Below are 26,425 nucleotides of genomic sequence, written 5' to 3'. Positions count from 1 at the left end.
TCTATTGACTTGAAAAAATACGTACCTCTTTAAATATGTAATTTTATTATCAGAAATTGAATCATGGATATTAAGGATTAAAATTCAGTTTCCCCTTGTCTACTCTATTGAATGAATAATAATTCAAAATATGTACAGTGAAAATATATATTATTCATTGCTCATAAACATGTTTGGTTACTTCTTTGGGGCTTATTTTATCTTCAGCAGACAAATTCATTTTCTTTTAAATATGCTTCCATTTCTAATGGAGGAGGAGTAATTTTTGCATTGCTCTTCTGGGTTTGATTCTGAGATAATGAATAGAAAAATGTTACCCAGGGAAACGTAGTATTTGGAAAATATATTTGTAAGTTTGATTTTCAGAAAGGAGAAGAGAGTACTGTTAAACAATTATAGATTGTTTATTGTTATATTGATTCTGATTCACATAAGAGGAAGGCAGCTTCTAGGATATCCCTAGGACTCTGCACCTTCTGGTATTTGTTATCTTGTGTAAGCCCCTTCCCTTGAGGAACTTCTAACTGGCAGAATATAGCAACACTGAATTGTTACTTCTGTTCCTAGGTTACAAAGATTGTAACTTCAGTCTTGCTAGCTGAATCTCTTTATTGCCTCCTTGGCTTGAATGCTTTGATGCAATAAACTGTCCTTTTGAAGAACCTCATGTGGCAGGAATCTGAGAATGGTCTGTGGTCAACAGATTGCCAAGAACTGAGGCTCTTGGTCCAGCAACTCATGAAGAGCTGTGTCCTGCCAACAACTGTGTGAACTTGGAAGAGAATCTTTCCATGGTCAACACTTAAAATGACTACAGTGAATTATTTTGACTGTAGTCTGTGAAATACCCTGCAGTAAAATATTCAAGTAAGCTTTGCCTGAAGTCCACAAAAACTGTTGTTTTAAACTGTTAACTTTGGGGGTAATTTGTTAAGTAATAATAGACAATTAATGCACTGAGATACAATTTTTTCTTTATTTTGCCTGCCAGGTATATGAGATAACAAGAATACTTCATAATGGTTTATATAAAATCATTTGATGGAATCTATAATTAATAGAAAGATAAGCATGGATGTTTGTGATGTTTAAATAATTCAATTCCATTCTTCCATGCATATTTTTATGTATGTGCTCATATGCTAATGTAATTTGCATTATTTTAGGATGTGTCATTATAGCATATTGAAGTAGCATATTATTTTAGAATAATCCCATCTTATATATCTTTAGTAGAAGTTGCTTAATAGTACATAATATTTGAGGAAACAGATACTATACATTTCATATTTTATAAAGTCATAATTTCAAAGTTTATACCATATGGTTGAAGAAAGAATTAGCGTGGATTAATGACTAACCTCCAGAACAAACTGAAGATCAATTTATTTTAAGGTAACATTGCTGCTTATATTTGAGAATGTTTTTGCTTAGTTCCAAGGTGATTCACACATATCCTGAACACAAATTTGAAGATTTGAAATCATTGTCATGACATGTGATGAATCCAAACATGTGTTTGCTGTTTTGCTGAAACAGAAGAAACAGCATATATAGCACTGGTATTTAAAATGCACAGCTTACGTTTGACTCTATGTGATAACCAAATGACAATGATAGATCCAAATGCAGTCCTGACATAGAGCATCAATTAGGAAAATGGCAAAGGCCTTTCCAACATTATAAATTACTCTGTGACTGCCAGTAATAGAAGCTCTCTCACTCCCTATAATTTTGCGTGATTACACTTTGGACAAAAGATAGTTGATGATGGTGAAACCTTGTAGTTATGAAGCTAAGAAATATCTCTCACTAGATGTATGACGTGAGCATGATCCCAATAGCTTCTATAACACACGTATTCAAAGAAGTCAGAGATTTAAGTTGCATTTTTATGTTTTTAAATGACAGCAATAGTATTTTTTGAATTTTTAATATCCAAGTGGCTAACATTCACATAGCAAGTTATTTTCTATGAAAAGACATATGTGCATGTCTTGATTATCAGTGACTTCAGTTACTGACTATGACAAATGAATCATTTTCTATTTATTGCAAGATTAGCTGCCTTAGAATATAGTGTCATTATTGTGCTCTGATGGCTAAGGATTTTTAGGAAAAAATGCACAGCCCACATTTTATTTTGTGTGACAAATAAGTGGCAATTGCTTATTTAATTTGTAAATACTTTATGTTACTATTAAAATATAGTACATTTATGGATTCCCTACTACTCATAGTATGATAAATTGTTTGCTGGCACAGGTGTTAAAGATATCAAAAAGTATAAAAAAGTGAGTGTTAGCTGCTCAGTCATGTACAACTCTTTGTGACCCCATGGACTGTAGTCCACCAAGCTCCTCTGTCCATTGAATTCTCCAGTAAGAATACTGGAATGGGTTGCCATTTTCTTCTCCAAGGGATCTTCCCAACCCAGTGATTGAACCTGGGTCTCCTGCATTACAGGCAGATTCTTTACCATCTGAGCCACCAGGGAAGCCCCTAAAAATATCAAGCATCCTCCAAATAATTATACTGTAAGTCCCTCATCATCTAACCCTTCCACCTTTGGTTCTTGCGACTGATCTTTGTGTGTATACACACACACACACACACACACATATTTAATTTCCAAGAGTTTGTTTATTTTTGGCCAAACTTTGTGGTATTCGGGATCTTAATTCCCTGCCCGGGTATTGAACCCATGCCCTCTGCAGTAGGAGTGTGGATGCTTAACCACTGGACCACCAGAAAAGTCTGAGCTTGATATTTAAACAATAAAAAATTAAACATTAGTGAGAATCCAGTGGATCTAACTTTATTTGGATTCCTAAAATTTAAAGTTAAAAACTCCCTTAAAGTTCATGATGTCCAAGTCCTGCATTTTCCTATGCAAAAAGGGAAGTATTTTCCTAAGGAAATAAGAGCTCAGGAAAGTTAAGTGATTTCTTTGAGGTCAGTAAATTGGAAGTTTCAATAATGTTATAAAAAATCAAGTGCATTAATAGACCATAATGTCTTCTTGAAAGACAAGTTAACTTTGTCAATAATTGCTCTTCTATGCTCTCAAAATATTCAGTGTGCAGTCAAAGAAATAGAAACCACTCTAGATATTTCAAGCAGAGAAGTTTAATTAAGGGAGTTGATTATAAAAAGTGTTGGAAAGACCACTAATAAAGATATTGCCAAACAGAAAATAACTGGCTGCTTCTTTGTTTCCTTCTGTGCTTCCAAACTCCGGTCAATTTCCCATTGGGTAAACTTGAAAAGAACAGATGACAAGAGAGTCAGGAAAATGTAGTTTGCCGGATTCAGCCCAAGAGGTACAAAGGGAATCATAAAAGTTGACTGCAGAGCTGACAACAGAGATGATATAGTTGAAAATAAGTACTTTTTAGGGACTTCCCTGGTGGCACTTGTGGTAAAGAACCCACCTGATGGTAAGGGATGGTAAGACGTAAGACATTCAGGTTCAATCCCTGGGTTGGGAAGATCCCCTGGAGGAGGGCATGGCAACTCACTCCAGTATTCTTGCCTGGAGAATCCCATGGACAGAGGAGCCTGGCAGGCTACAGCTCATAGGGTCGCAAAGAGTTGGACATGACTGAACTGACTTAGCACAGCACAGCACAAGTACTTTTGAGTACTACAAAATAATGCATGTTCTGTGTTCTCTATTCTGCACTATTGCCAAAGATATATCAGCATTTTTATGATTTGCTCAGTGGTCAACTGAAGAAAAGGAAAAGGAGTTTGGCTTTCATCTCATTCAAATAGAGAAATTATATTTATGGCCAAATGAAGCACGTATAGTAAGCCTTCTACCTGTGAATGCCATCAGAACCCACCCCTTACATACTGTGACAAATGCTCAGAGTAGAGAGAAGTGGAAAGTTTTCTCTGCAAAGTGTATATTTGGCTGTGTAGTAGCCTTGAAAAAAGTCTCTGATCTTCTTTAGAGTTCTCCTGAATAGCATATACCCAAAAAGGGATCAAGGTGGCAATAGAGTTTTTTACAAAAATAACCTGAGAAATTAATGAGAAGTCCCCTTAAAAATTTAAATTTTAACCCTTTCTTAAATAATAGCCCACAGGCCTTCCTCTTTGGCACACAACCACTATTATCCCTTCCCAGTCTCTTCAGGGTAATTTAGATCTTACTTCAAGTCTTTAAAGTATGCTCACTAGCAAATGCAAAAGCCCTTCAGCTCCAGTTCTTTCAGAAGTGCATGCTGCAGTTCAAGTTCCACAGGAAAAAGAATCTAAGAAGTAGGTTTTGTGCAGCAAGTTTGCTGGAGAATGCTCTTAGGATCAGCATTTGTAGGGGGCTAAAATAAGCAGGAGTAGAGAGAAACAGAAGGTAGCCTCAGGTGCAGTGTTGACAAAGGCTTCAGTTTGCAAAGGAGCTTTGGACCCAGCACAATCCTTCCTGCATGGGTATGAAGGAGTTCAGCCTTCATTCCTCTCACCTAGACCCATCACTGGATGTGCCTGCCCTTTGAGGATGGTGTGACTTAGGATGAGGGAGCATATTTTAGCCAAGAGCAGTCACCAGGAATGGGTACTCAGCTGTGAGTTATCAACCATTAGCACCATTAGTATCTGGGGAGATGAGAGCTTTTGTCCAGGAGAAGACTTCTGGGCAGGCATCCCTGTGCCCACTACTAAAGGGGTGGGTAGATTCTCCTGTATGATTGTTGTCGCTGTTCAGTCACTAGAATGTGATTTGGTCATAATAAGCTGCAACTTCATGGTCTCAAGGTCTGTCTTTGTAACTATCAAGCTGTTTCAGATACCAACCAGTCCGTGCTTAAGCACCCTTACTTCTTCTTCTTGTTCAATCCCTAAGTCATGTCCAACTCGTTGCAACCCCATGGACTTTAGCACACCAGGCTTCCCTGTCCTTCAGTGTTTCCCAGAGTTTGCTCAAATTCATGTCCATTGAGTCACTGATGACATCCAACCATCTCACCCTCTGTCATCCCCTTCTCCTCCTATCCTCTTTCTTTCACAGCCTCAGGGTCTTCCCAGTGAGTCAGTGCTTGGCCAGCACAGCAGGTAGGGATCAAAAGTGGTCGGCACAGTTTGGGAAAAGGAAACCAGCGACAAAATTAAAGTTTTAAAGATGGGACTGGGGGACTCAAGACCTCTTGGGTCAAGAACCATGTTCCTTGGAGCCACATCACTTTTATTTAGTGTCTTGGCAAGCAGAAAGTATCTGTTGTACTATGATGAAGTCAGCCTCCAGTGTCCCTGGTCATGTCTCCTATTTTACTGATTACTGAAACTATTTTTGTTATTTTCTTGTACAAAGGCTATCACCTAGCTGGAGGTCAGAGACCCACATGTGCCTTTTGAAACCATCTTAGTGTGTGCACAAGCAGTGTTCTGAACTTTTGTTGACCTTGCGTTCCAAGGTCCACACTATGTTTTTCCTTAGCTTAGCAGGGTATGACAACCCCTATGATCACCCTGGTGTACATTTATTTGGGTTATGCTGAATTTCTGTATTTTGCTTTTATTCTTTTCCCATGATGGATTTCTCATGGCTTAGCCAGAACAACAGGTGGCTGACTATTAACCCCTGCAAGTCGGCCCTTTGCGTCAGGTAGCCAAAGCACTGGAGCTTCAGCTTCATCAGTCCTTCCAATGAATATTCAAGGTTGATTTCCTTTAGGGTTAATGGATTTGATATCCCTGCAGTCCAGGGTATATCAGTCTTTGATGTCCTTGCAGTCTTAAGAGTCTTCTCCACCACCACAATTCGAAAGCATCAATTCTTTGACACTCAACCTATTTTTATGGTCCAGCTCTCACATCCGTACATGACTACTGGAAAAACCATAGTTTTGACTATATGGACCTTTGTCAGAAAAGTGATGTCTCTGCTTTTAAATATGCTATCTATGTTTATCTTTGGCCACCTGATGTGAAGAACTGACTCATTGGAAAAGACCCTGATGCTGGGAAAGATTGAAGGCAGGAAGGGAAGGGGATGATAGAGGATGAGATGGTTGGATGGTATCACCTATACGATGGACATGAGTTTGAATAGGCTCTGGGAGTTGGTGATGGATAGGGAAGTCTGGCATGCTGCAGTCCATGGGGTAGCAAAGAGTCAGACATGACTGAGCTACTGAACTGAACTGAGGTTTATCATAGCTTTCCTTCTAAGGAGTAAGTGTCTTATACTTTCATGGTACAGTCCCCGTCAACAGTGATTTTGGAGCCCGAAAAAATAAAATTTATCATTGCTTCCACTTTTTCCTCTTCTATTTGCCATGAAGTTATGGGACTGGATACAACTATTTGAGGTTTTTTAATGTTGAGTGTCAAGCCAGCTTTTTCAGTCTCCTCCTTCACTCCCATCAAGAGACTCTTTGTTTCTCTTCACTTTCTGCCATTAGAATTGTATCATCTACATATCTGACGTTGTTGATATTTTCCCTTGCAATCTTGATTCCAGCTTGTGGTTCATCCAGCCTGGCATTTCATATGATGTACTTTGTATAGAAGTTAAATTAGCAGGGTAACAATATAGAGTCTTGTATTCCTTTCCCATCTAGTCAGTTGTTCCATGTCTGGTTCTATTGCTTCTTGACCTGAATACAGGTTGCTCACGAGACAATAAGGTGTTCTGGTATTTCCATCTCTTTAAGGATTTTCCACAGTTTGTTGTGAATCACATAGTCACAGGCTTTCGCATAGTCAATGAAGCAGAAGTAGATGATTTTCTGAAATTTCCTTGCTTTCTCTATGATCCAGTGAATATTGGCAGTTTGATCCCTGGTCCCCTTATCTCTTTGAAACCCAGCTTTTATGTATGAAAGCTCTCAGTTCATGTACAGCTACAGGGTAGCTTGAAGGATTTTGAGCATAACTTTGCTGGCATGTGAAATGAATGCAATTGTATAGTAGTCTGAGCATTCCTTGGCATTGCCCTTCTTTGGGATTGGGATGAAAACTGACCTTTTCCAGTCCTGTGGTCCCTGGTGAGTTTTGCAAATTTTCTGACATACTGAGTGTAGCACTTTTTTACTAGCATCATCTTTTAGGATTTGAAATAGCTCAGTTGTAGTTCCCTTACCTCCACTAGCTTTTTGGTAGTAGTGCTTCCTAAGGCTCACTTGACTTCACACTCCAGAATGTCTGGCTGTAGGTGAATGACCACACCATAGTGGTTTCCCAGTCATTAATACCTTTTTTGTATAGTTCTGTGTATTCTTGCCACATCTTAATCTCTTCTGTTTCTATTAGGACCTTACTATTTCTGTCCTTTATCATGCCCATCCTTGCATGAAATGTTCCCTTGATATCTACAGTTTTCTTGAAGAGCTCTCTAATTTTTCCCATTTTGTTGATTTTCCTCTCTGTCTTTGCATTGTTCATTTAAGAGGACCTTCTTGTCTCTGCTTGCTGTTCTGTGGAACTCTGCATTCAGTTGTGTATATTGTTCCCTTTCTCTCTTTCTTTTCGCTTCTCTTCTTTCCTTAGCTATTTGTAAAGACTCCTCTGATAACCACTTTGCCTTCTTGCATTTATTTTTCTTAGGAATGGTTTTGGTCCTGCATCCTGTACAATGTTATGAACTTTCATCCATAGTTCTTCAGGCAGTCTGCCTACCAGACCTAATCCCTTGAATCTATTTGTCACCTCCTTTGTATAAAGGATTTGATTTAGGTCACACCTGAATGGCCTAGTGGCTTTCCCTACTTTCTTCCATTTAAGCCTGAATTTTGCAATAAGGAGCTGATGATCTGAAGTACAGTCAGCTTCAGGTCTTTGTTGTGGACTGTATAGAGCTTCTCCAATTTCATCTGCTAAGAACATAATCAGTATCATTTCGGTACTGACCATCCAGTGAGGTCCATGTATAGCGTCATCTCTTGGTTTGTCTTATAAGGATGTTTCCTCTGACCTCAGTGTGTTCTCCTGATAAATCTCTGTTCGCTTTTACCCTGCTTCTTTTTATACTCCAATGCCAAACTTACCTGTTATTCTGGGTTTATGTTGGCTCCCTACTTTATCATTCCAATCCTTTGATGAGAAATACATCTTTTTTGGTGTTAGTTGTAGAAGGTCTTGTAGGTGTTTATAGAACCAGTCAACTTCAGCTTCTTCAGCACTAGTGTTTGGGGCATAGACTTGGATTGCTGTGATGTTGAATGATTTGCCTGGGAAATGAACTGAGATCATTCTGTCATTTATGAGGTTGCACCCAAGTACTGCATTTCAAATTCTTTTGTTGACAAGGAGGGCTACTCCATTTCTTCTAACGGATTCTTGTCCACAGTACTAGACCAATTCAGGATAATGGTAACCTGAATTTAACTCGCCCACCCTTGTCCATTTTAGTTCACAGATTCCTAAGATGTCAATGTTCAATCTTGCCATCCCTGCTTGACCACATCCAATTTACCTTGATTTATGGACCTAATATTCCAGGTTCCCATGCAATATTATTTTTTATAGCATCAGACTTTACTTTCACCACCAGACACATCCACAACTGAGCATCGTTTCTGTTTTGGTTCAGCTCCTTCATTCTTTCTAGAGCTGTTAGTTATTGCCCTCTGCTCTTCCCCAGTAACGTGTTGGACACCTTCTGACCTGGGAAGAGTGTATCATCTTCCAGTGTCATATCTTTTTGCCTTTTCATACTGTTCATGGGATTCTCCTCACAAGAATACTGGAGTGGGTTGCCATTTTCTCCTCCAGTGCACCATGTTTTGTCAGAACTCTTCACTGTGACCCACACGTCATGGGTTGCCCTGGATGCTATGACTCATAGCTTCATTTAGCTACACATGCCCCTTTGCCACAACATGGAGCTGTGCTCCATGAAGTGGAGATTCTCCTGTACATTGATTTCAAAATGGGAGTGTTTAATCATATTGTTCCAACTTTCAATGAGCACATATTTTTACATCTTGCTAAATCTAACACATTTTCTCCAAGTTGATACTAACGAGAAGACTTAAAACAACAATTCTCATGCCCTACCTCCTGGTCCTCTCCTCTTAGTCCTTAGTCTGTGAAATAGCGTAAGTCATCATTGGGCTACCCCTATGGAGTTCTCTTTACTGAGCTCACTTCTCTTGCTTAAATACTGAGTAAATTCTCTCTTTTTCCATTTGTGGCCTCTTCACCTCCCCTTCCTAACGAGATGGGAGCTTTTCTGTGTCAGTGAAGACATCAAGGTTTCTCTTGGAATGTAAAGAATAAGTTACTCTTGATGGCCAGAGTCAGCAGTATGAGAATGCAAAGGTAATGTCTAGTAAGAAACTTTTTTTTTTTATTTTTATGTTTTAGTAAGAAAGTTAATGTACAAGATCCCTCTGTTGTTGAAAGTGTTAGTTGCTCAGTCGTGTCTGACTCTTTGTGGCCCTGTGGATCATAGCCCACTGGGCTTCTCTGTTCATGGTATTTTCCAGGCAAGAATACTGCTGTAGGTTGCCATTTCCTACTCCATGGGATCTGCCCATCCCAGCAATCAAACCTGGGTCTTCTGCATTACAGGCAGATTCTTTACTGTCTGAGCCACCAGGAGAGTGGCTTATAACTGTACTCATTACTGAAAACCCATTTGAGTGCTGTTAGCCACAGTGAAGGACACTTTTGTGAGTTGAAGAATACAGATAATCCTAATGGTGACTCTGATAATCATGTATCAAATGCCATTGCTTCTCCCTAGGAGGCCTGACACCTCTCTCATGTGTCAGCTTTTTCTCAGCAAACCTTAGTCATTCTTGCTAATCTCTGGCACATTCCTTTTCTGCTTTTTTGCTATTGTATGTATCATTTGCTGGTTCCACAATTTTAAGAGCTAACCACACAATTCTAGTTTAGCAAATGAAAAGAACATAGGTTCTAGAAACAGCCAAAGAACAATTTCCTTTTGAGGAGAATACTCAAAAGGTTTCAGAAATTTTGAGTTTTTTAAAAGCAGAGCCCAATCCCCTTTGCCAGCCCATGACTTCATAAGAGTTTTTGGATACTCCCAAGGTAGCTCACAAATGCCCTGCAAAAGAATATCTTAAACAGTGCATTCCTCTGACTTACACGGAAGTGATACTCAGAGCCTCTTCAGTAACTTTCTTATGATATTGGATAAAACACAAAGGTCATTATTCAAGTCAGACTCCCATCTTAGAGTTTAACAGTCATACTAAGAGATGGATTCTGGTTAGTTATAGAGACCCAAAAACAAGTGCTGCTAACTGTGGTATTTTAGCTTGTGGATTTTAGTTCTGATTTTAATAAGTAACTGAGATATTACTATCCTCTATTTTTGCCCTGTTCCAACTCTGAATCACACCTGCTCTGTGCTTGAATTACACTGGTCATTTAGTAAGCTACATGGTTTTCCCTGAAATATATTATAGGGGGAACTTAGAAAGTTTGCATTGAGCAGCTCATAAAATTACATTTTTAAACACACACACACACTCACACTGACACACTTGCAATTTGCTTCCTTCTAAAAATTATACAAATAATTTCTATTGGCAGGGACTTTATCTCTCTCCACTTTCCATTATATTTTCAGCCATTAAAACCTCCTCTTTTTATGTAGAGGAATTTAACTCGATCTCAGACTTTCAGTTCTATTTTGTACCCACCATTTTCTGGAACTCCAGCTTCCTAGCATTTGGTAAGATTTGTTAAAATACTGTTATATACTTAATGTTTATCCAATTTTTATTAAAGGAAGCCTATAAAGTCTTCCCTGGTGGCTCAGATGCTAAAGCATCTGCCTACAATGAGGGAGACCTGGGCTCAATCCCTGGGTTGGGAAGATCCCCTGAAAAAGGAAATGGCAATCCACTCCATTGGATTGACTGGAAAATCCCATGGATGGAGGAGCCTGGTAGGCTACAGTCCACAGGGTCACAAAGAATCGGACACGACTTAGTGACTTCACTTCACTATAAAGTCTTCACTCAACATGAGTAGATCTAATGCCAGAAGGTGGGATGGAATAGATTGTTCTAGTGGTAACAAGGCAATATACAATTGTCTTTATAATATTATATCAAAGTAAGGAACAAAAGACAACATTGTCATTGTTCAGTTGCTCAGTCTTGTCTCTTTGTGACCCAAGGACCAAGCATGCCAGGCTTCCCTGTCCTTCACCATCTCCTGGAGTTTGTTCAAACTCATGTCCATGGAGTCAGTGATGCCATCCACCATTTCATCCTCTGTCGTCCACTTCTTTCTCTCAGTCTTTCCGCACCAGGGTCTTTTTCAATGAATCAGCCCTTCACATCAGATGGCCAAAGTATTGGAGCTTTAGCTTCAGTATTAATCTTTCCAATGAATATTCAGAGTTGATCTTCTTTAGGATTGACTGGTTTGATCTCCTTGCAGTCCAAAGGACTCTCAAGAATCTTCTCTAGCACCACAGTTTGAAAACACTAGTTCTTGGGCACTCAGCCTTCTTTATGGTCCAACTCTCACATCCATACATGACTACTGGAAAAACCATAGCTTTGACTAGATGGACCTTTGGTGGCAAAGTAATGTCTTCTTTTTTAATATGCTTTCTAGGTTTGCCATAGCTTTTCTTCCAAGGAGCAAGTGTCTTTTAGTCTCATGGCTGCAGCCACCATCTGCGGTGATTTTGGAGCCCAGGAAAATAAAGCCTCTCACTGTTTCCTTTGTTTCCCCATCTATTTGCTATGAAGTGATGGGACTGGATGCTGTGATTTTAGTTTTCTGAATGTTGAGTTTAAAGCCAGCTTTTTCACTCTCCTCTTTCACCTTCATCAACAGGCTCTTTAGTCCCTCTTTGTTTTCTGCCATAAAGGTGATGTCGTCTGCATATCTGAGGTTATTGGTATTTCTTCCAGCAATCTTGATTCCAGCTTGTGCTTAATCCAGCCTGGTATTTCACATGATGTACTCTGCATAGAAGCCAAATAAGAAGGGTGGCAATATATGGCCTTGAAACACTTCTTTCCCAGTTTTAAACCAGTCCATTGTTCCATGTGTCTTTTTAACTGTTGCTTCATAACCTGCAGGTTTCTCAGGTGGCCTGGTATTCCCATTTCTCTAAGAATTTTCCACAGTTTACTGTGATCCACATAATCAAAGGCTTTAGTGTAGTCAATGAAGTAGAATTACATGTGTTTTTTTTTTTTTTTTTTCCAGTTTTCTTGCTTTTTCTGTGATTCAGCGGATGTTGACAATTTGATCTCGGCTTCCTCTGCCTTTTCTAAATCCAGTTTGTACATCTGGAAGTTCTCAATTCATGTACTGTTGAAGCCTAGCTTGGAGGATTTTGAGCATTACCTTGCTAGCATGTGAAATGAGTGCAACTTTAATATGGATATATAGTAAAAAAAAAAAAAGTGAAAAGTATGTGAAGTAACGAAGGACTAAAACTAGAGAAGTCTGGACCAGTTGTCACTTGTGACTAAAAAGATACAACATGAGCAAAAGGAAAAGCAGCAGTCCAAACCAGAAACCATTCTCAGAGCCACATGCAGATAAGCATTGTTGTAGCTCCTTACATATATTTGCATCTGTAATGACTGCATAGTAACATAGACCTTGTTCTTATTTGATATGTGTGGTCTCTCATCTTATAGTTTTACAGAGACATAGGCATGTTTATAGATTAGTATATAAACCGAATGAATTCCACATGACTGTTTTAGTCAAGATTTGATGTTTAAATTGAGAAAGAAAATACTGTATGGAATGATTCCTGAGCATGGCTTTTTTATACATATGAATATACTGCATGCTACACAAACAACAGTAATGTTTCTCACTATTAGAGCTACATTTCCCCCCACTTTTCCTTTCCTCCTTCATTCTGTTAGCTTTTTATGCATAATTCCAGCATAACTTGTATCTGGTGTCTATATATCATAATTCCAGCATAACTTGTATCTGGTGTCTATATATCACTTTTATAAGCAGAAGATTTTAAGAGGGAAGGAGAGACTACTAAAAATATATGTATACATGTATACTATATGTATATCATTATAATAATATATGTATATAGCAAGATATGATAAAACAGACAACACAATCTAATATTAATAACTAGTAACTTCAGAAAATTTAGCAAACAGGATTATTCAGTTATACATCATTTGATTGCTTAAATAGGTTTTATACATTCATTAATATTAAAATTTGAGGTCAGATTTTTCTTTATTGACATACCATAATCCTAGTTAGTCTTATCTTAAAATGACACGAAGAGATGAACTATGTGGAATATGTGTTCAAAGGGGTCATGAACAAAGGAGAAATACAGGAAATAGTGACCATGACTTTGATGTATTTTTAGGTATTGCAGTTCATTTAGTTAGATTCAACACCAGAAGGAATGTTTTACCCAACTCTATAAAATTATCAGTTTGTACTTTGTGAAAATTTGAATGTATTTGCCTTTTTAGGAAACAGTAAAAATCAATGTTTCTTTTCTATAATATTACCTATTAAAATGTGATTTTCTTATTTTTTAATATGGACAATTTGTAGTTTTATTTTCATTCTAGATGAGAAGGCCATATAGTATATGTGATTCATGATTTTAACCACAGTGACTTTAAAATTTTATATCTTGATTGTATTTCACAACTCTTTGCTTCTCAGTTTACATTTCTTTTGAAAGCAGCTCTAGTCTAATCAATAGATACCCAAATGATTTTCTTTCAAATCCAGCTTTTTGGCAGCTTTTGTCTTTATTGTCATCTCTATCTTCCATTTTTATTAATATGTACAACTTAAAAGTTGTTCATGATGTCAGATTACTGAGGTTCATAATGAAATGGAGTATCTGTGTGTGTATGTGAATATATATTCACATATATATGTGAATATTTGTGTAAGTGCATGCTAAGTCACTTCAGTCATGTCCAATTCTTTGAGACATGTGCATGTACATGTACAGCCCATAGGACTGTAGTCCACCAGGCTCCTCTGTCCATGGAATTTTCCAGGTATGAACACCGGAGTGGTTTGCCATGCCCACCTCCGGGGTATCTTCCCAATCGAGGGATCGAACCTGCGTCTCCTTGGCTCCTACGTTGCAGGTGGATTCTTTACCCCTGAGCCACTTGAGGAAGCCCATATATATTTATGCATATTATCTATACAGCTATATCCATGTATTTTATCCCAAGAAATTCATTATCTTACAGATAACTTCTGCATATGAGGAAATGGGATCTCATCTATGGAAATTTATTTTTATATTCCTTTTTCTTATATTTTAAGGAATTCTTAGTTCTAACTACCTTGGTTTGTGGTTACTTGACTCTTGATGGCTTACAAATTATTTTTACTCTATAGTGACAATTTTTCTAAAACACAAAGATATCGTGTGACCCCCTTTATGTCCCAAATCCTATGGGATAGGCTTTTAAACTTTGTAGTGTGTCCATAAAGGAGGGAATCTTTTGTTTTCAGCATCAATCCTCCCTTGCCAAGTAACAGCGCCTAGACTTTCCTCTGTGATTTGCCCTTTCTGCAGTGCAGGCTGTCTTGGAACACATGTCTTATGAGATATCAAATCAAATTATATGTTGTGCTCCCAAAGGAGGGAGTCTGTGGTTTTCATCAGACCACGATCCATCCCCACTTGCTTAGCAAAGGCAGTTTGTGTGTGTGTGTTTATTCTTCTCACAATACACGCAACCTCTTTGGGGTTGGGAACTAGGTTAGCCACGTGTCTGTCACTAGTGAAACCACTCTCTACATTCTGGAAATTTAGATTTTAAGAGAAATAAATGGAAAAGAATTGAAGCAATTGAATCTAGCATCCTAGAGTGTTCTTTAGTTCTGCTTACTTTTCACCTCTCAGTAAATCTTTTCATCTCAATTATTTCTGTGGATTAGGTCTTTAGCTTTTATCTGAAAGATATAGCAGATAGTACCAGTTGGGTTGTTTGTTGTTGTTGTTGTTGTTTTTGCATAAGTAAAAGGGTCAGTTGCTGTTGTTCATGATCAAAGGATGTGTGTTAATCCAGAGTTCATGATGGGCACTTTGCTTACCTCTCTTGCTCTATTTGGTACCATCCCAGAAAAGCTCCTCTGGTAGTTCTTGCTCATCCTGATGCCTTATTATTGAGTAATTGTTTTGCCTGTAATGGCTCTCCTGGCTCCATTCTCCTTATGTGCTTAGCTAATTCTTATCTTCTCCTCTTAGGATTGTTTCCTTTGCAAGGACTTCCGTATGGTCCTTACCTCCTCCTCACATTAGAATACTTCTAACAGGTACTTCTTCCCTCTATTCCAATTGTGAGCAAGTTGTATGTACTTTAATCATAGCAGTAATGCTGTAGATAGCTGCTTACTCCCTAATCAGCCTCCCCCAACAGAAATTGTTGCTCCAGAAGTGGTTCAGTACCTAAATATTTGTGTTTTCAGGACCCACCATAAAATCTCCTTATGACAAATACAAAACAGTGTTTGTTAAATAACTGAGAGGGTAAACTCTTATTTTAAAAAAAAAAAAAGCACAGAAAGTCCTGGCATATTATGATTACTCTCTGTTAGAAAGCTCTGATATACTTTTCTCTAATCTTGGAGTTGTCCTTTATATGTCAGTTAAAGTTTAACATTGACTTGTAGATGCAAATCAAGGGACATTGGTAGATATCTTATGCTTGTGAGTAGTAAATAAGTCTGACTATCTATCATCATTAAAAGTTTGTAGCATTATTGCCCAAACTGTGGTGCTTTTGAAAGAGAAAGAGGGCTTGTTGTGCCAGGGTTACTGGTATAAACTGGCATTGTTCCAGCTGAATTAGAATACTAAGTCATCTCAGTTACAGTTAAAAGATTAGATGGTGAAGACCCAGAGTCAGTGTTTCTATGGTCCTTATTTTGATGGCTTCAGCATGCCCTGAAACAGGATTTTTTTTTTTTTAACTCTACATCGTCTGTCTCAGTATGAAAGATATACTTAATGGGTAATTTCTTTAATTGTAACTTTATTTTGTTTGTAAGTTCAACATCTATCTGGGTGATTTGAAAGATAGGCGTCAACCCCAATTCCCACCATCTTTACTTCAACCAAGCCTGTTGATGAAAGTTATTTTAATGGTGTTACACAGACTTTTGTTTATTTCAAGGAGTAAGAATATTGGTTTGTAGTATCTGTTTTCAGGTCATTTTCATTCCTTTCCTTGGGTTTTAGTTATTTTTTAATATCAGTTGGCTTGCAGCCCTACTTTAATGAGTTGAGTAAAGATTTCTCTTGAAATTCGGCACTGCTCAATCTGTTATTAATGCAGAGTTGAGGGGTCCTTGGAGAAGCATGAACTCAGACTTCCAAGCACTTAACTAAAAATGCTTTAAGCATCCCTTGCCCTCTAGTCTTCGCTGTCTCTGTCCACAGTCTACATTCCTGCCCTAGTTTTGAATGAAGTCTGTGAAAAAAAAAATTTTTGACATTGGCTTTACCCTTTGTCCAAATTCAGTGCTTGAAGAAACATGTCTAAGAGTATTCTGATGAACTTTCCATTGACATTTAAAATCCACTAGACACTATTCTGTCCCCAAGAGGAGCTCTGCCATTGGGGCTAAAATCTAATTTGACTGTCACAAAATGTAGAATAAATTGGAGATTAAAAATAAAATAAAGATCTTTAACTCTCTGGTTAGCAATAATATTGTCTCTGAATAGCAGTCATCCTTTCTCAAGCATATGCAATAGGGCCCTGGAGGAAATCCATGTAATCTTTGAAAGAAATAAATGTTACTAGTCCAATAATACCAGAAGAAAATATAGAGTGCTGTGAGGTTGAATATCAGAGTGGATATATTTGTCTTTGGCGGGCCAACGGAGGGTAAAAGCAAGAGCATAAACATAAGGGAAAATAAAGCCTCCATTCGTCCAGGGACATCAGGGAAGCTGAGAAGCCTTGTGAATGTCCCTGGTGGAAACAAAACTAGATTGGCATTATCATCTACATGGCGTGTATCTCCTGGATACTGGAAGGAAAGGGAACAACCGGGGTGGGCCCAGAAATGGTAGAAAAGACAGTGGCTCAGGTTAGGAAATGCAGGAGACATGGATTCGATATGGGTTCTATCTGTAGGTCAGGAAGATCCCCTGGAGGAGGGCATGGTAACCCACTCCAGTATTCTTGTCTGGAGAATCCCAAGGACAGAGGAGCCTGATAGGCTATGGTCCAGTGGGTTGCAAAGAGTCAGACACAACTGAAGCGACCGAGCACTCATGCATGCAGGTTAGAAAAAGCTGGGAGTACATCTAGCTGCTCTGAAGACTCAGCACATAATATGCAGGCCTAGGAAACTTAGGAGAATGAAAATCAAGGTGTATCCCCAAAGTTTCATACCCAAGGCTGGAAAAAGTAATATTGCTGCTGTCATTGTTATGAGAGAATAGATCTTTTTGAACTAACAAAACTTCCTAATTCTGTGATTATCTCCTTTGATTTTAATGTATGTGCTATTGATATTTTGATACTGATCTTGTTAATTATGATTTTTTGTAATTTACTGCCATGATGCCAGATTAAAAAATAATATAAAAAATAAGTATATTTGAAAGTTATTTGATGTCAAGGTTGCATTTATTTTTTTATTGAAGTGTAGTTGATTTACACTAGTGTGTAGTTTCAGGTTGCCAAGCATAGTGATTTTGTAGATTATATTTCATATAAGGGCTTCCCAGGTGGCACTAGTGGTGAAGAACCCCCTTGCCAGTACAGGAGACATAAGAGACACAGGTTTGATCCCTAGGTTGGGAACATCCCCTGAAGGAGGGCATGGCAACCCACTCCAGTATTCCTGCCTGGAGAATTCCATGGAAAAGAAGAGCCTGGTGGGCTACAGTCCATAGGGTCACAAAGAATTGGATACAACTAAAGTGACTCAGCATGTACGCATTTCATATAAGATGCTGCAAATCAGTAGTAGGTTACTTTCTTAACGAAAACTTTCCCATAGTGTAAAATGTCTTCAAGAAGTTCAAAATCCTATGAAATGCTAATTACAACTTTCAGCATGCTCTTTCTGTCCATAATAAAAGGTGCTAGAATGAAAGGACCATTTGTACTGTCATTTGCCTCTGCTACAATGAATAATTAATACAATTGTGAGCATATCAGAAGCTCTCTGTAAGTACTATATAAACAACAAAATCATATGAAGTAAGTTGGAACAGTGTTTCAGTTTAACAAGATTATCCATACATTTAAACTGTGTGCAATATTCTAGGCAATTTTGTAAATAACATGGACTCAAATATAAGTCAAGATTTTTTCTAGCTAAGCTTTTTTTTTAACTATAAAGAAAGGTAGATTTAAGAAAAAAGAAATAAAAATACTTTGCCAAATGCAATAAAAAATTGTGTCTAAGAAAGAGAGGTTGTATAGAGGAAGTCTGTACAAGGCAAAGTCGGTGTTAGGCAAAAACAGGGCTAGAAAAAGCTTTATAGAGTAAATAAGCACTTGCTCCTTAGAAGGAAAGCTATGAGAAACCGAGACAGCATATTAAAAAGCAGAGACATCACTTTGTTGACAAAGGTCCACATAGTCAAAGGTATGGTTTTTCCAGTAGTCATGTACAGATGTGAGAGTTGGATTATAAGGAAGACTGATCACCAAAGAATTGATGCTTTTGAATTATTGTGCTAGTAAAGACTCTTGAGAGTCCCTTGGACTGCAAGGAGAGTCAATCCTAAAGGAAATCAACCCTGAATATTCACTGGAAGGACTCATGCTGAAGCTGAAGCTCAAATATTTTGGTCACCTGATGCGAGGAGCCAACTCATTGGAAAAGACCCTGATGCTGGGAAAGACTGAAGGCAAAAGGAGAAGGGGACAGCAGAGGCTGAGATGGTTAGAGAGCATCACAACTTAATAGACATGAATTTGAGTAAATTTTAGGAGATAGTGGAGGACAGAGGAGCCTGGCCTTCTGCAGCTCATCGGGTCGGAAAGAGTTAGACACGACTGAGTGACTGAACAACAACAACAAAGAATTATGAAGAAAGAACAGTCATTTTACCATCATGAATATAGGATGAGGGTATTTTGGATGGAAGGTGGAATCTACTCAGAAACAACGAGCAAAATAGAAGTGTGAGTTCCTGAAGTACAGATAAATCAGCATTGCAATAAGTCTGAAGATTATCCTCAAGAGGAAGGAAAAGGAGCAGATCATGGGGAATCTTTTGTGTTATGATGAGGAACTTGACTTGGGGATATTCACAATGGAAAACTATTAAAATGTGGACATTTGAGAGAAGAGCGTCTGTCTTTTAATTTTTAAATCCCTAGAGTTTTAAACAGTGTGTGGTGCATAGCTTAGTTACAGAGTTTTATTTATTTATTTTTGTTATTTGCTACTAGTGATTGAAGAAGTGGCTAGGTGCCTAGATGAAATGTTTGTATTGGCGTGATGCCATTAGATGTATATGTTAAAATCAATCTACATGACTATAAGATATATAGTGGGAATTTTTAAACCCAGGAATAGGGAAAACAGATAAAAAGGTAATAAAATAGACCTTGTGAGATATAAGATTGTGAATTAAGATAATATCAGTGAGGTGGTCAAAAAAGCATGGATTTGTGACATGTTGAAGAAATATAGAAATTATATTTGGTAATTTTGTTGGAAATGAAATCATGAAGAGAAAGAGAAGCAGAGGGTAATTCAAACTTTCTGAACTAAATAACTAAATCATTTTGGTTATCACCATCTTCAGTAGGGATTACAAAGGCTTGGAGTGGAAGATAAGTTCAGTTTATGTCATTTATTGAAATGTAGTACTTATGCTATGTTGGAACACAAAAATCAGGTATTTATTTGGTAAATTTGAATGGAAACCAGAGATTGAAATGTATTCTCTTAGCTCCTCAAAATCCCCATTTGTGTTTAAATATACCAATTTGCAAGTGGCAACATGACCACTTTGCATCCTGATTATAACTTATGATTTTACTGAGCAGCTTCCTGTATATTGCACTGGACACCTATCTGTAGAGATAAGCTAGGTTTTCTGGGAATTAGCAGATACTTATCCAGGTCAAAAAATGTGGATTCTGAACTTTCAAAAATAAAACTGATTAAACACCCTGTACCCAAATGTTCTAGAAATAATTATATATAAATTAATTCCTTGCACTGATCCCTGATTTGTGCACTTACTTTTCCATTCAAGGCAGTTACTTTAGGTATTAAACAATTCTATGCCAGGTATGTTCTTTGTACACTTTCTCTTTCTGTCGCATCTCTTGCTTTGAATTACTTTGTAATTTCAGTGATGATACAAGCCTATAAACAATTTAAGACTTCCTCTTGTCCAGAATTTGAAATCCTTGTGAAAATTCAAGGAGAGGATGAGGAAAGGCCACAAAAGATACAATAAAAGAATTAGAAGGCAAAGTCTAGTTTTTTTTTTTAAAAAAATGTTAAGTGCTTCGAACAGACAGGAGTAACTTCAGATAACTCGGAAATGCTTTGCTGGGGAATCATAAGTGTTATTCAGACAATATGAGAAAGAGAGGCTGCCACTAAAGCTTGGGCTGTTATTTTCTTTACTTTCACAAGGATTTGCTTGGATTCTTTTTTGTGCTAACATTATAATATCACATTAAAAACATTAGTCACACTTTATGAAGGCATTTATGGATAAAATATAGAGAAATTATTCTAATTTATGTAGACATTTATAGCAAAAAAAACAAAAAAAAATGCACTCAGTTACTAAAGAAGCACAATGCAGAGCTGCATAACTTAAATTTGTATTATGATTTTCAATAAACACAGATTTTTGCATAGGAATAGACTTTGAATCAGTAGCAATTATATATTATTTTTGCATATTTGTATGAGCAATAGCACAATAAGCTTAGATCTTAAAATTTCTGTGAATAACAACTCAAGACTGTGTGCTATGGCAGAATAGCAATAATCATGTCAGTATCAGTACAAAACAGAATTTGAGATCTAGCAATATACTTACTACAATGAGCTTGCTGCATTTAGGAGACATACTTCTGAGATTCAGTGAGTCCCACTGTAGTCAAAGCACTAAATATTTGAAAAAATGATACCATTAACCTTACTACTTTGCATAAATCCACAGATTTGTGCGTATGATTGTTCACAGAATGTATAGTCATAAGGGAGAAGAAGCTTTATCTTAGGTTTTGTCTTGCTATATAACTTTTTTCTTACTTTTTTTCTATAGTAATAGGAGTTTGTTTGTTCATTGTTTGTTTTTCATTTCATACCCACTTGTATATCTGATGGACATTAGGAATACTTCCCCTTAGAAAGATGTTAGTATGAACTCTGTTTTGCTTAAAATGTAAGAGAGATCACAGAAGCTTCCAAAGCCTATCCAAAGAAATGAGATCAAGAATTTTTTAATTACATTTTTTTCTTCATGGGTTAGAATTCCCTCTCAGATTATTTCTGTCTTCTCAATCAGTTTTCAAATATCTCATCTAGAACAGTCTTGTTTTACAGTCATATTGTGGGTGTGATTTTTGAAGTGGGATTTGGAATTGTTGTATGTCCAATCTTGATGTTTTAGCTCGTATTTCATAGTATCATCTGAGACCAAACTGTGTTTTTAAGATGACATGAGTTAAAAAATTCCACACAATGTGGACAACTCTGAGAGTTAAAGAGTCCAGGAGGACCTAGTTAGTGGAGGGCTGCCATGATTTATAAGATTTACTTTGAGGAACTTGATCAGGTTCTCATAATAAATAGCAGGGAAAAATCCCTTCCTGCTTCTGGTAGGGGGAGAAGAAAGGAAACATTTTGGAATATATGAAAACACTCCATCATTCTTAGCAAGGATTGACCTCAGGAGAAGCCAGTTAACCAGAGATTTACTGGGGTATTATAAAAGCCTATATGTCATAGGGGAAGGGAAATACCCAAATACATTCCCACTTAACGGGGGGAGAAAAAAACAAACAGAGAAAGACATGTGAATTTCATAGACTAGAGACAGAGGGTTACTGAAAGGCTGAAACCTAATTGTAGGACTATAGAAAGCTTCCCTTCCCTTCCCCCACCTAAATATCACATAATAAAAGCCTAATTATAGTAGTTCCTTTTACCTAGTACCTCATGTCCAGCTACCAGGAAAAAAATTATACATATCAAAAGGCAACAGTTACAGTTTGAAGAGACAAAGCTAGCATCAGAACCAGGGGGCAGGAAATGTTGGGATTATTAGACTGGAAATTTGAAACACTTGTGGCTAATATGCTGAAGGCTCTAACAGAGAAGAAGTAGGTTAGCAATGTAAGTAAAGAGATGGGAATCTATGAACAAACCTAAAAGATACGCTAGGGATCAGAATTGCTGTTATGAAATGAAGTCTGTCTTCAATAGGCTATTAATAGACTGGACATGGCCATGAAAAGAGCATCCGAGCTAGAGGATTTGTGAATAGCAGTCTCCAAAATTGAACATTAAAGAGAACAGAAGTGCATATCCACAGACTGGGACATCGTGACAAAGGGACTTTGGGGATGTGACTGAGTTAAAGATACTGAGTTTGAGAAGTTACTCTGGATGGACCCAGCAAGAGGGAGGCAGAAGAGTGAGGGTGACAGAAGGAGATGTTGAGGGGAAAGCAGAGATTGTGTGTGTGTGAGACAGAGAGTGAGTGAAAAAAATAGGGGAGGGAGGGATTGGCTTTGAAGATAAAGAAAGAGAGCAATAACCCACTAGCCATGAAATATAAATGGTTTCTAGAAACTGAAAAAGGCAGGGAAATGGATACTTCTTTCAGAGCTTCCAGAAGGAAACATTCCTGCCAACACTTTGAATTTAGCCCAGTGAGACTGCTTTTAAACTCCAGAACTGGAGAATACATCTGTGTTGCTTAGATAACCAAGTGTGTGGTAATATGTTACAGGAGCAACAGAACACTAACATGCTGCCTCAGCATATCAGGGGCAGCATGGGGGATGGTGTATATACATATATATACCATGTGTATGTATGCGTATATACATATATACACATACACACACGATTACAAGACACTGAAAAAGTGAAACAAAATAAACCACTACAACCATTATAGTAGTAGTAGTGTTAGTCCTTCAGTTGTGTCTGACTCTTTGCAACCCCATGGACTATAGCCCGCCAGGCTCCTCTGCCCGTGGGGATTCCCCAGGCAAGAATACTGGAGTGGGTTGCCTTCCCTTCTCCAGGGATCTCCACAACCCAGAGATCAAACCTGGGTCTCCTGCATTACCAGCATATTCTTTACCATCTGAGCCACCAGGGAAACCTGCAAACAGTGTAGTATAAATTTACTGCCTACCAGATTAAGGGCAAGCTCAAAGAAAGAACAATGACTGAATTTATTCTTAAAGTATGTTTAGGAAATATGATAGGTATGTGGTAAAACATTATGGACAAATGAAATTGACAATTAAAGGATGGTCCCATAAAATCAGGTTTCTTAACTTAATGTTTATTTTTATAAGAGTATCCACTGTCCATAGTTTAAAATGACATTAATGAGAAATAATGTTCTGTTGCTCTACACAAAGTCCTGCTTCTTGGAGTAAGTAATTTGTGCCTTTTGTTTTTCTCCCAATATTTACCTCAGTAATTCTAAGTAATATCTTTATGCTATTAATTTATATTTTTCAACATAAATTTTATATAATTATAAAAAGGAAAATAAAGATTGAATTCTCTTACATCATCCTTCATTCTGAATACTCCTACTGTAATTAACCTACAACTTAAAAAATCAGTAGTCACTTAGTGTATACATTGTATAACATTTATGACTGAATCACTGTGCTCAAATTATATGTCTTATCTTTTTTGAATGCTTTTTAGTTTTCCTGCCTTCAACTGTGTGGATCACAATAAACTGTGGAAAATTCTGAAGGAGATGGGAATACCAGACCATCTGACCTGCCTCTTGAGAAACCTGTATGCAGGTCAGGAAGCAACAGTTAGAATTGGACATGGAACAGCAGACTGGTTCCAAATAGGGAAAGGAGTACGTCAAGGCTATATATTGTCACCCTGCTTATTTAAATTATATGCAGAGTACATCATGAGAAACGCTGGGCTGGAAGAAGCACAAGCTGGAATCAAGATTGCCGGGAGAAATATCAATAACCTCAGATATGCAGAGGAACCACCCTTATGGCAGAAAGTGAAGAGGAACTAAAAAGCCTCTTGATGAAAGTGAAAGAGGAGAGTGAAAGAGTTGGCTTAAAGCTCAACATTCAGCAAACTAAGATCATGGCATCTGGTCCCATCACCTCATGGGAAATAGATGGGGAGACAGTGGAAACAGTGTCAGACTTTATTTTTTGGGGGCTCCAAAATCACTGCAGATGGTGACTGCAGCCATGAAATTAAAAGATGCTTACTCCTTGGAAGGAAAGTTATGACCAACCTAGATAGCATATTAAAACTCAGAGACATTACTTTGCCACCAAAGGTCCATCTAGTCAAGGTTATGGTTTTTCCAGTGGTCATGTATGTATGTGAGAGTTGGACTGTGAAGAAAGCTCAGCGCCAAAAAATTTTTGCTTTTGAACTGTGGTGTTGGAGAAGACTCTTGAGAGTCCCTTGGACTGCAAGATCCAACCAGTCCATCCTGACGGAGATAAGTCCTAGGTATTCATTGGAAGGACTGATGCTGAAGCTGAAACTCCAATACTTTGGCCACCTCATGGGAAGAGTTGACTCATTGGAAAAGACCCTGATGCTGGGAGGGATTGGGGGCAGGAGGAGGAGGGGACGACAGAGGATGAGATGGCTGGATGGCATCACTGACTCTATGGGCATGAGTTTGAGTAAACTCTGGGAGTTTGTGATGGACAGGGAGGCCTGGCGTGCTGCAATTCATGGGGTCACAAAGATTTGGACATGACTGAGCGACTGAACTGAACAGCTCATCTCTGGTCTTCTAACTCTAGTCTAGACTTTTACTTACTTATCTCCTCATGATTGTGTAAGGTCTAATTTCTATTAAAATCCTTATTGTAGAGCAGTCAAAATGGCTCTGCTTCTCTTAGATTACCCTGAATTTCACCCAAGTCCATTTCAACCAAGTCCATTTTTTCTTTCATATATATTATTAAAGTTTTAGCTGGGCATGTAGTTGCCTACTAGAGACTCTATTCCTTTACAGCCTTAAGTGGAACTTAGTCCTGCCACTGAATGTTGTTATGGGCAAGGATATATGCAACTTCTCTTTTATTTCTTTGGAAGAAAATTGATTCGATCTCTCTATTCTCTTCCTTTCATATAATGAGAGGAAAATATGACATAAGGTGACCCAACTTTAACATGGAAATGAGGATCATCCTTAGAGCAATAAGAGAGAACAGAACCAGATCACTGACCTATCTTTGGAGCCAAGCAATGCTGCCAGCCTGGGTCTCTCACCCTTGTCATGTTTTATGTTTTTGTTGTGTATTTGCTCAGTACTGTCCAACTGTTCGTGACCCCAAAGACTACAGCATGCCAGGCTTCCCTGTCCTTCACTATCTCCTGGAGTTTGCTCAAACTCATGTCCATTGAACCAATGATGCCTTCCATCCATTTCACCCCCTATCATCCCCTTCTCCTCCTACCTTCAGTCTTTCCCAGCATCAGGGTCTTTTCCATTGAGTTGGGTCTTCGCATCATGTGGCCCAAGTATTGGAGCTTCAGCTTCAGCATCAGTCCTTCCAATGACTATTTAGGGTTGAGTCCCTTTAGGGCTGACTGGTTTGATCTCCTTGCAGTCCAAGGGACTCTCAAGAGTCTTCTCCAGAACCATGTTTGAAAGCATCAGTTCTTTGGTGCTTAGCTTTTTTTATGGTCCAAATCTCACATCTGTACATGACTACTGGAAAAACCATAGCTTTTACTCTATGGACCTTTGTTGGCAAAGTGGTATCTCTGCTTTTTAATATACTGTTTAGATTTCTCATAGCTTTCCCTCTAAGAAGCAAGCGTCTTTTAATTTCAAGAAACCACTGTGGTTTTGGAGCTCAAGAAAATAGTCTGTCACTGTTTCCACTTCTTCCCCACCTACTTGCCATGAAGTGATGGGACCAGATGCCATGTCTTAGCTTTTTGAATGTTGAGTTTTAAGCCAGCTTTTTCACTCTCCCATTTCACCTTCATCAAAAGACTCTTTGGTTCCTCTTTGCTTTCTGCCATTAGGGTGTTATCATCTGCGTATCTGAGGTTGTTGTAAAGGCAAAATGATATGAGTATGAATAAAAATCTGTTCTATTTAAGTTTTATTACAGATTCCCTCTGCTAAAGGGACAAAACTGTGAACTATTACAGGTAATATCACTAAATCCTAGTGATATTTATGGCTTTTTCACAAAGCCAGTCAGATATGCTGCTGTTACATTTCCTCCCCCAACCTATATTCTGTGAATGCATAGGCACATGTGTGCACATGCATGCACAC

This window comes from Cervus canadensis, chromosome 1 (assembly GCF_019320065.1).
Source record: "Cervus canadensis isolate Bull #8, Minnesota chromosome 1, ASM1932006v1, whole genome shotgun sequence".
NCBI classification, from domain to species: Eukaryota; Metazoa; Chordata; class Mammalia; order Artiodactyla; family Cervidae; genus Cervus; species Cervus canadensis.
This window is presented reverse-complemented; position numbering follows the sequence as displayed.